Source organism: Leptonychotes weddellii, chromosome 12 (assembly GCF_054177405.1).
Source record: "Leptonychotes weddellii isolate Sample4059 chromosome 12, ASM5417740v2, whole genome shotgun sequence".
NCBI lineage: Eukaryota > Metazoa > Chordata > Mammalia > Carnivora > Phocidae > Leptonychotes > Leptonychotes weddellii.
The window spans coordinates 21,169,282-21,180,486 of NC_138380.1; the positions used below are offsets into that span (position 1 = coordinate 21,169,282).

Consider the following 11,205-nt stretch of genomic DNA (forward strand, 5'->3'; position numbering starts at 1 on the left):
AGAAGTGAAGGAGTGGGGGAGGGTATGGCAGGGGTATCAGGACCCCAAAGGCCACCTCTGTGTGCTTCCCACCGCTCTGGGAGCCTCCTCCTCCCTCTGTGCACTGTCTGCCCACCGGGTTATCTTTTTGCTCCTTATTGCTTTCGTTTCTCCAGAGTCTGGCATATGTAGGCACTCAGGAAACGTTTACAACTATCTTTACGCTAGCTCCCCATTTGCCAGAATTTAATGGGCCTGATCAGAACCGGCCAGGATTGGCCAAAGGGCTGCCCTTTGCACTCTTCCCCCAACCCTCCCACCCCCTGGCAGCCCGAGGATGATCATAGTGGCAAGGAAGCCACAGGATTCCTCTAGAAATGTTTTTCATAATCTAGGCTCCAGCGAGGGATTTGGGAATTCCTTAAACAGCCAATGTGCATTTGGGCATAAACACTTGGCCTGCCAGCTCCCCAGCATGTCTATTAAAGGCATCAATCAAGCAGCCCCCCTGGCCAGGCAGCGCTGGGCAGGGCAGCTCCATTCCTCCAGGATGCTGCACGGAGCCCCTTGGGGCTGCCCGTTCTGGGCCAGTGCCTCCTCCTTCTCCCTGGGCCCCCCTGCAGGTCGCAGCTGGGCCCTGAGACAGCAACTGCTCATCCTGCCTCCCGGGCTGGGGACACATCTGCATTTGGCAGTGCCCAGATTAATCCCTATTACCTTCCCTGCTGACTGTGCACGAGCTGAGCAATTTCTGCCGCTGCCACCCCCGCGCCTGCCCCCTGGGAAAACAAAGCCGAATGTTCCCGCAGCCAATGTCCTCACTAACCAAGGAGATTATGGCTGCATCGGGTTCTTGGAAGAGCGAGGCCAGAGTGTGTTCTTAGGAGGGCAGGGAGGCACCGAGGGATCTTGTAGCTCCCCAAACGGGGCAAGTGGAGCGAGGCTGCGAGACTGAGTGATGCAACACCAGCGAGAGGAGACAGGAGAAAATTCAAGAGAGAAAGGGGTGAGGGAGGAGGAGGAAAGGCTCTTTTGCAGGAGATTTTTATTTATTTCTATTACCTTTGAAGTCAGACTGCAAGTAGCATCAGGAGTGGAAAAGCAATAAAGAAGCAGGAAAGGAAAAAAGCTGAGATGTTGGGCTGATGGTGCATGCTTTGGGGACCTGTGGGGGGGCGGGGGGCTTGCTGCATGTCCAACCCCAAACCAAAGGCAGAATGCCAGGAGTCACCCACCCTTCAGGACACAAATAGGTGACCATGAGAGAGGAACTTCCTGGCAGCATTTTGCTAGGAGACAATAACATCCTGGAGACGAAGGGCCACGCACTCTGGCTCATTTCTGTAGTTATTATGCCTGCTACAGAGCCTGGCACACAGTAATTGCTCAATAAATAAGAGCTATGTGCTAGGAGCTCCTCGAAGCCCTTTGCACATATTAACTCATTTTATCCTTTCACAAGGTTATGAGATAGATACTATCATCTTCATTTTGCAGAAGTGGAAGCACAGAGAGGTTAAGTTACTTGCTCAAGGTCACAGAGTTAGAAAGCAGCAGAGCTTGGATGCAAACCTATGCAGATCGATTTGAGAGACTGTGCTCTTACCATGCTCTACAGACTCTTGAAAGAAAGAGAGCAGAAAGAAAGAAAAATATCTGTGTCATGGAATTGAAAGAGACCCTGGATGTCATTTAGAGCCAACTCTTTGTTTTATCAGCTAAGAATTAAAGGGGAGAAAAGACTTGTCCAAGAGCCTTGGCACTAGCCAGCAACGGGCAGAGCTCAGATTAGAACCCACATCTCCCTGGGCCTTTCTGTCCCACCTGCTTGTCTTGGAAGAGAACAACCAATGCCCTCCAGTGTTTTTGTAAACTGGCTTTTAATAGCCTTGGTGTTGGGCGCCTGGGTGGTTCAGTCGTTACGCGGCTGCCTTTGGCTCAGATCATGATCCCAGGGTCCTGGGATCGAGTCCCGCATCGGGCTCCCTGCTTGGCGGGGAGTCTCCTTCTCCTTCTCCCTCTGCCCCTCCCTCCTGCTTGTGCTCGCTCTCTCTCTCTCAAATAAATAAATAAAATCTTAAAAAAAAAAATAGCCTTGGTGTCTATCAGGCTTGGGAAACCAGTGGGAACTGGGCCTCTTTCCTCTCTCCCCAGCCCTCCCCACCATCCTGCTCTGGGCTGGTTCCATGGGCATTTCCGAGGTCTTCAGACCTTGGCAACCCAGCTGAGCAGGAAGACAGCGAAGCTGCAGGTGCCGGAGAGGCGGGCAGGAGGTGTCGTTGTGGGAAGCTGCCAGGGTCGGTCCTCAGGAACCAGGGCTCTACTCTGTCTGAGGCGCCTGGTCTGCCGCGGCCCAGGGCGGGGCACGTGGGTGTCCAGGGCGGATGCTCTGTGTTTGTGCTGCTGCATCACTTCCCAGCTCTTTGGCCACCTGAATACTTAAAATTGTCAGGGTAATTTTTCTCCCAAGGCATTTGTCCTGGATCACTAATGTCTGGTACGTAAGATATCATTTTTGATTTAACATATCTAAAACTCATTTTTCCTCTAGACAAGACAAATCGGAATTTGTATCTTCCCATATGAAGCTTTTCACAAAGATCAGTGCAGGATGCATTGGGTTCCCAGAGTGATGTCATTTGATTAGTCCTGACATTCTTTTTCCACTTATGAGGAGTGAGTGATTGCAGACGTTCCAACTGGCAGAAGGTGTGATTGGGTTTTTTTCTCCTATGGGGGACATCCTTTCAGATGGATAAGTTTCTGGCATCTGGTATTTTTCTCTGCCACCTGGCGGAAACTTCTAGAATAGAAGCGTCCCAACAGCACACAGCCTGATCATCTAGGGAAGGAAGGCAGAGTAAGCTGACTAGGCTTCTCTTTTGGCCCATACAGGCTTAGATAAGCCCTGTCCTATTCACCTCAGACAATGCTGGAAAGGGGCTCTGATCTACTAACCCCCATCGTGGGGTCTGAGGCCAACACAGTAGGTTTCCCAGAGTGCTCTGGGGCTGGGTCACTTCCTCTCTGGCCAATCTGTCCTGCTGAGTCCTCAGGACCTCCACAATGAGGACCAGGGACAGGACTGGATGGGTGCGGTCAGGGCCCACTTTTGTATGGGGGGGGCATTTACCTCATCACTCTGGGGCTTGCTCAGGATACCGGCAGAGTGTTGGAGTGAGAGAATGGCCTGGAAGTTTCCAGGGACAGGACAAGGATTGGAGGGTTCCCCAGAAGCCCTTCCTCCTGTGAAAGGGACACTGTCTCTTCTAGCTACTCTGGGTCTATTCTTTTCTTTGGTAGTGAGCAGGATTTGTGAGTTGTGTGGAAACCATACCAAAGAGGACCGCCAGCTGGCTGTCTGACTGGGCATTTCAGCACAGAGGGAAAAGGCAAGGAAGTGGGTAAGGAAGAGCAGAGTCCTTGGAAGGGAAGCCCTCAGCCTCTCAGGCTGGAGTTTCTACCCAGGCTTACAATTTCCCCAGTATTCCAGGCCCTATCAGACTTGTCCCTTCCCTGTCTGTAGACCAAAGCCTCAGTCCCATGCGTGGCCCAGCCACCAGCCTCTCTGAGGAGAGAAGGAGCTAGGGAGGAGTGCAGGGGTTCCCCAGCAGGACTGAACCACAGATGTGGGCTCCTGGACCTAGAACTGCTCTCCAGGGGGCTGGGCTGGGACTGCGTCTCTTGGACTCGTTTGTGGGTGAGTCCAAGGGCGGACATGCTGGGCCGAGCTCCAGTCATGGCTGTTGGTGGCACTGTGACCCTGTGTTCGTGTTTTGGTCCTTCTGAGCTACTATAGTTTGCATACTGCAAACTAGTTCTTCTGGGGATTTAGCCCTGATTAGCTTTGTAGCAATAAAGTCTAATCTTGGTAAATAGATGAAGCCTCGAATAAATGTCTGTCTAATCCTTGCCAATATTTTCCTTCTACCCAAGGCAACACAGCTCTGTGACCTTCAGTCAGTCACTTAACCTCTCTGAGTCTATTTCTATATCTAAAGAAAACGAGGGTAATACCGTACTCCTCCATCCTCGTTATTGTGGGGATCAAATACAGTAATGTGTGTGAACGGCCTTTCTAGATGGCAAGGCGTTATTCTATTGTAAGGGATCATTATGGTCATCGTGCTTATTGTAAAACACCCAGAGCAGCCATACCTTCTAAGATAAAGTATTGGCCGCATGAGCTCCATCATAAGGGAGGGAAAAAAAAGGAACCAATTTTCTCAATGGAAAAGAGTGACCCCAAACAAAGCAGAGAGACCAATAAAATAACCCAAACGAGAGCAATGACAGTCCAGTATAACCAATAATGAAAATGTTCTCCATTCCTATCAGAAGTTCTCAGAGCCAAGGACAATTGCTTCACCTTCTTCAAAGCCTAAGGTCAAACACCATTTTTTATTTGATGCTGTGTGGTTGAAGTTAAGAGCCAGTTGAAACTGGCTTTTGTTCTTCATACAAGAAAGTAAAGGGTCAAAGTGAGAGCCTCCTGTCTTCACTCTCCTAGAAAGAAATCCATATTGGAACAAGGCTCTGGAAGGCTATCAAGGATCAGAGGTGCAGGACAGAGAAGCGCAGAGCATTCCTGGAGATGTTGTCTGCTGTTTCTGCCTTCCCAGAATCCATCCTTCTTTCTTTTTGGTAATAGAACCCTTTTTTCCTTTGGGATATTACCCCTTACCCATTCTTATTCCAAGTGGGACTGAGCCCTTGCCCAGTTTCTGGGATGACTCAAACCTCTACAAGCAGAGTACTGCATCCTCCTGGCCACCGTGATCGGCTCAGCAAGAGACATGTGATCGAAATGAGGCCATGAGAGTCAGCCCTGAGACTTTGGCTGGAACAATCAGCAATCCAGTGTCAACAAGGGCCCAAAATGTCAAAGCATCAGAAAGTCCAGGTAATTAAAAACATGCTTTTTAATTGACTGGGGCTCCTCCACTTGGTCGCTCATCCTCTGGGAAGCTAGTCTGGGCTGGCTCCGTGATGGCTGAAGGCTTTCCAGCAATGAGAGAGGACAGGCCTCAGAGTGCAAGCACTTTTCCAGGCTCTGCTTGTATATGGCTTGCCATTGTCCCATTGGACAAAGCAGGTCATATGGCCAAGCCCTGAGTCATGTGACAGGAGACTACCTAAGGAGGTGGAGACCGGAAGGCATGACTCATGGAAGCCATCACCGCAATAGTCCACCCATACCCTATGGTAGGGCAGCTCCACCTGTGAGATTAAGCCTTCTGCTGAATTCTACCTATTGATCTCCAATCTTCCTCCAGTCTTGTCCACCTGGCAAGGCTTTCGCAACTATATCTGGCTTGGGATCATCAGCCCAGAATTCTGCCTCCCCTCATGGGGCTTCTTTTGCTCCTAAATTTAATGGCCCAAATGTGAAGTGTGTGTGGGCCTTCAGCTCTTGAAGTCAGACACTTATTCAGCCAACAAATAATTGTTTTGTACTTTGTGCCAGGATCTGGCCAAGGTGCTAGAGATACAGTAGAAAATAAAACAGACCCGAAGACCATCCTTGCCTCCCGGGAGCTTATGTGTGTTGAGTGGGGGGTGGGGGTGGAGAGGGAAATGTGAATGAAAAAATATACAGTAGGGCGCCTGGGTGGCTCAGTGATTAAGTGACTGCCTTCAGCTCAGGTCTTGATCCCGGGGTCCTGGGATCGAGTCCTGCATCGGGCTCCCTGCTCAGTGGGGAGCCTGCTTCTCCCTCTGCATGCCGCTCCTCCTGCTTGCGCTCTCTCTCGCTCAAATAAATAAATAAAATCTTTAAAAAAATGTACAGTAAAATATATGCAAGCGAGAGAAGCTAGACGGGTGAGGGTTGGTTTCCCGATCTGTGATTTAAAGAGCTCCTCACCCAAGAAAAGCAGCAGGACAGGCGACTAGTGCAGGGAGCTTCAGGAATGCTGATGGGGAAGGTAAGCAGACCTGTGAGTGAACCCTGGAGCCATCTGTGCGGGCATCTGCTTCCATTGTGTGTGTGTGTGTGTGTGTGTGTGTGTGTGTATAAGCAGCCCACACTGCAAGCTCCTCAACACCAGGACCGTGACCTGGCCAGCCAGCTTTCCCGGATGGTTGTCCCTCTGATGGGGAGAGGGGGTCATGGGACACATCAGAAATCCGTATGTGTGTTTGGGCGTGGGAGGGGCGGGGGAAGATGGCCATATATATCCAGCCTGGGTATTGCAAAGCTGAAGGCTCAGGTTCTGATCCTCAGATGGGAGCCTCGGGCAAGTCTTGTGAGACCTCTAAGGCATCATCTGGTGCATGAGATAAGTAACAAACATCCTGCCTTGCTCCTCCAAGCGACAAAGGGTCATAAATCCCTCCGTCTGGGCCGTTACCACGAGCTCCAAATTATTATTGGGCTGTGAAGACCACTTCCGGGTTTTGAGTCAGGTGCAAGGTCCAAGCGCAAGTGTGGAAGGGAAGGGAGCAGGGGTTTCCCCTGCCGTCAGGGTCTCAGGCCTGGCAGGGTGGGGGTGGGGAGCCCCACTTATGCCGCACCCGCCAGTTCACTGAGGTAAATACACACATGTTAGAAAAAGAAAAGCTGTGAGTGTGGGTGTTTCCTCATTCCAGGAATGATGGCCAAAAAGAGGATAGGAGGGTGGAGGCGACTTCAGGGTTGTTTTTCTGGTCTGTGAATCTCCTTGGGGACATCTGCCTGAGATGAAACACTGGCCATTGACGGGAAGGCCCCGTCTGAGGTTCCACAGCGTTCCGTGCCAAGGGCTCTGGCTTAGGCCCCAAGGGGGAAGCCTCACTGGCCTTCTGGGTCGGTCCCCGGCTTGCCCCGTTCTGCACTCTCGGATGTCCTGAAGTGTGTGTAGAGGGTGTGCGTGGCTGGGTGGAGGTGAACAGTGCTTTGCTCCTGCACTGGGAGGGGTCTGATGCAAGCCAGTGGAGAAATGCAGCCAGATGCAGAGCCCCAGGGACAAGGTTTTGAAGGTAGGGATGAAGTATCTTTTTATTACCATAACTTAAGTGGGAAAATGAGACAGGAATCCCATTTTCCTTCACAAATGGTCCGAGGGCTTCTCACCCTATCGAGGATATTTAATACAGAGGGATAACCATGGAGTGGGGACACCACGACTCTCCCTTGCAAAGGGGGAAGGGGAGTTCCGTGCCTCCATGTGGCACCCCAAGGCCCTGCAGGGCTATGGCAATGTCCATCCGAGGCTCTAATTTCTACTCCTTTGGCTTTTTCTTCTAAGCATCAGGAGTTGCTTTTCCAGTATCTCACAGCTGGCTCTTACCACTGTCTCCTTGTTTGATTTGTCAAATCTCTGTTTCAGTTCACAGTTTCACACCCACTCTGACAGGCTGTCGCCCCCTCCCCACCCTCCCCGGCCCCCTGGAACATCTGCCAGGCAGCGAAATCAAATGTGAAGTTAAACACAACTCGGGGCCCAACATCCTGTTCTCCTTCTTCCTCTTCCCTGCACCCCTTTCCCCTCCCCTCCCCAGAACACACAACACCCAGGTGGCCGAGGGGCTGGGCTGGACTGGACTGCACCTTACCCCAAACTGTTTCTTCTGGAAATTCGGCCCCAAAGTACAGGGCTTGCTATAATAAATTCTTGTGTACCTGTCACCCAATTTTAACAATTACCAACATTTTATTTATTATTTATTTGTTAAGATTTTATTTATTTGAGAAAGAGAGAGAGAGAGAGCACAAGTGGGGTTAGGGGCAGAGGGAGAGGGCAAAGCAGACTCCCCGCTGAGCAGGGACCCCGATGTCGGGCTCGATTCCAGGACCCTGGGATCATGACCTGAGCCGAAGGCAGACGCTTAACCGACTGAGCCACCCAGGCGCCCGATTGCCAACATTTTATTGACCTTGTTTATCTACCCTCTTACATATATTTTTTTCTGAAATATTTTAAGGTACATCCCAGACATCATTGCATTTCATCCTAAATGACTTCAGTTGAATTTCTAATAAATAAGGAAGCATTTAAAAATAGAGGCACCTGGCTGGCTCAGTTGGTAGAGTGTGTGACTCTTGATCTCAGGGTTATAGGTTTGAGCCCCACGTTGGATGGAGAGGCTACTTAAAAACAAAATCTTTAAAAAAATTAAAAAAAAATAGAGGCGCTTGAGTGGCTCAGTCTGTTAAGTGTCCAACTTCGGCTCAGCTCAGGTCATGATCTCAGGGTCCTGGGATGGAGCCCTGGGGCTCCCTGCTTGGTGGGGAGTCTGCCTCTCTCCCTCTCCCTCTGCCCCTCCCCCCACTCGTGCTCTCTCTGTGTCAAATAAATAAATAAAATCTTTAAAAAAATTTTTTTTAAATTAAAATATTTAACCACCATGCCATCACCCCAACTAATACAATTAGTAATAATTCCTTTCATCATCTAACCCAGAATCCATACTCAGATTCCCATCACTGTCTTAACGCTCTTTTTTTTTAGTTGGTTTGGGCTTATATCTTTGAACTAAAAAGGAAGAGGTTTGCTGAGCAAGTTAAGAGTGAGCAGAATTTTAAGAATTTTAACCTTTAAGGGTCAGGACGGTGTTCAGGCTTTTGACAGAATTAGCTGACCTGATATAATGGGCTTGTTAATACAGGAGTCTCCGATCCTTTGGTCACCAAGCAAGAGTGGAGTGCCTGCGCTGGGCCGGACACGACAGCTAGGCGCGGGGCCAGGCGGGGTGGTCCTGTCCGGGCATGAGACCCCTGCAGAAGTGATTCCCCGTGAGCTGCGCATGCGCCGACTGAACAGGGGCCATCGGAGCTCAGTGGAAGAAATGCTAATATTAGGTACCTTTATTGTAAAAAGACAGTTTAGGCAGGTAGGAGTCAGTGATCGAGACTCCCTTGATTTGGCCTGATCTTTCCTCCAATCAGTGATCATAAAGGGATGCCATAGAGTGAATGTTTGTGTCGCCCAAAAATTCTTATGTTAAATCTTAACCTCCAAGGTTAGGTATTCAGAGGTGGGGTCTTTGGGAGGTGATTAGTGTTATTTTAAATAGTAATTATGTACGTAATAATCAACAATGAGATTAGTGCCCTTGTAAAAGAGACCCCAGAGAGCTCCCTTGCCCCTTCCACCCGGTGAGGACACAGTGAGGGATGTGGTCTATGAACCAGGAAGCAGGCGCTCACCAGACACGGGATCTGCTTGCACCTTGATCTTGGACTTCCAGCCTCAAGAAGTGTGAGAAATAAATTTCTGTTGTCTATAAGCCCCCCAGACCACAATATTCAGTTATAGCTGCCCAAATGCAGTAAGACAGGCAATATTAACTTTACATGTATTTCTTCTCTTTTTATTTACCCTTACTTCCCTCTCTTCCTTCCTTCCTTCCTTCCTTCCGGCCTAATCTTGTTGTTCTTCCATTTAGTAGATTCCTCTTCCTGTCCTGCTCTCTTTCCCGTGTCAAGCTTTCCTGAAGTGGACTTCCTTTCTCCTTAGGAGCTCTCTCTTCTTTTCTCTCTTAGGCCTGGCTCTTAGGGATGATTCTCTGAGTTTTGGTGTGTGGTACCTACCCCTCTCTAGAATCTGGCTTCACGGTTCAGCATCCAAATCCATCTCCACTTGCTTTGCAGTTGTCTTACTCTGTGTTCTTCCATGAGCAGCACCAGACCCAAGGGTTCTCTGGTAAGGAGGTGTATTTGGGAGGTGACCCTAGGAAGCAGGAGTGAGGAGCAGGGAGAGTGGGAATGAGAAGGAGGAAAAGCCAGTTAGGAGTGCCCCACGGGTGTGACGGCAGTGGGCACCCAGGGCTCAGTCCTACAGAATGAACTTTAGAATTGCCCCCGTGGAGAGTGGGAGGCGGGGCCGTTTATCCACAGACCCCCCCCTTCTCCACTGGTTGAGATTTGCTCCTCTGGGACCTTCCCCTTCCCCTACCCCTTCTGGCTGCCCCATGTGGGCTGAGAGGCTTCCTAAGGGGCCAAGGGGAGAGGTGCAGGGAGCCCTGTGCACAGGCATCCGTACCACAGCCGTGGCGATCTCAAGGAGGGTTGTCTGGTACAGCAAGTCTCACTCCTTTTGCTTCTCTGACTCTTTAGCACCAATAACAACAACATCATCTATTGACTGCTTTTTTGTATATCAGTCATTGGGCTAATAGCTTCCTAAATATTTTATTATCTAATCTTCTAAAGGCTCTAAACACTTCTAAAGAAGGGGCTATTATATTCCCATTGTACAGATGACAAACTGAGGCTCAGAGTGGTTAAATAACTCACCTAAGGGTTAAGCATCCTCTACGCTGTGAGCTGGGGTTGGAGATGAGGGCTGGGCATGAAAGCTCCGTTACCTTCTTTACATCCTTGACTCTCCCATCTTCAGGTCTGAGCGTTCTCGGGGCAAGGACTCTGGAGGGCTGAGGATGTCAATATGCCAGTGAGCTTAACCTGGGTGGATCTGCTGGTCAGAGAGCACCAGACTCAGATTCTGTTGGTAAAAGCCTGGAATGAATCACTCCATGTTCTTTTTGGGAAAGTGGGGTATAATTTTTTTGGTCATGTCCTGCAAAAATCTGGGATGGGGTCTTCTGAAATATTCTGCTGGGTTGACCTGACTTCTTTCTCCCTAGACTCTGCAAAAGTCCTGCCTTTGGAGGTTGAACATGGTCAGATGCTGCCCCCAGAGTCTGCCAGCTATTTGGGAGATGTGAGTAGTGCCTCGGGGGAGAGCAAGAGAGTGCCCAAGGATGGAAAAGGTTCTGGAAGGATAACTTGAAGAACATGCCCTTCCACTGTGACCCTGACAGTCACCTCACAGAGCAGGGAATGACATTTTCAGGCCTCTGCTCCGAGACCCTTGTTACTGTGGGCTGACTTCCAGAGCCACTTAGGGATGGTGGGGGCAGGGGGCTTCTAAGGCTCATGACTGCTCGGAAACAAGACATCTCAAACGGTCCCAGATGGCCACCAAGGGGCAAATACATCGTCCCCGAGCCCTGCTACCCATCTCAGGATGGCAGAGACTGGGGCGGGTCAGGGCACGGACACCTTTCTAGGTCCTTGGGGATGAGTGCAGAGAAAGTCTTATAAGAGAAGGACCATGGCCCGGACTTTTCAGCAACGTGGACCAAAAATTCTCTCTTTTTTATTTAAGTTGGTTTGCATCGGATTTCTGTCGCTTGCAGCTAAAGAAATCTTGACTGGTACAGAGTCCAGCTCCTTCCCTGAGCTGCCAAGTGACCCCCTTAGGCTGTTCCAGCCGTATCTGACAAATCTTCCCCCGCCCC

The 11,205-nt window shown here is 50.1% G+C and overlaps 1 long non-coding RNA gene across 1 annotated transcript in view; it reads right to left on the minus strand.

Moving 5' to 3' along the window:
* LOC145716486 (uncharacterized) overlaps positions 1 to 11,205 on the minus strand; it is a 73,891-nt gene that overhangs the window by 31,060 nt on the left and 31,626 nt on the right. The gene's annotated exons all lie outside the window — the stretch shown is intronic.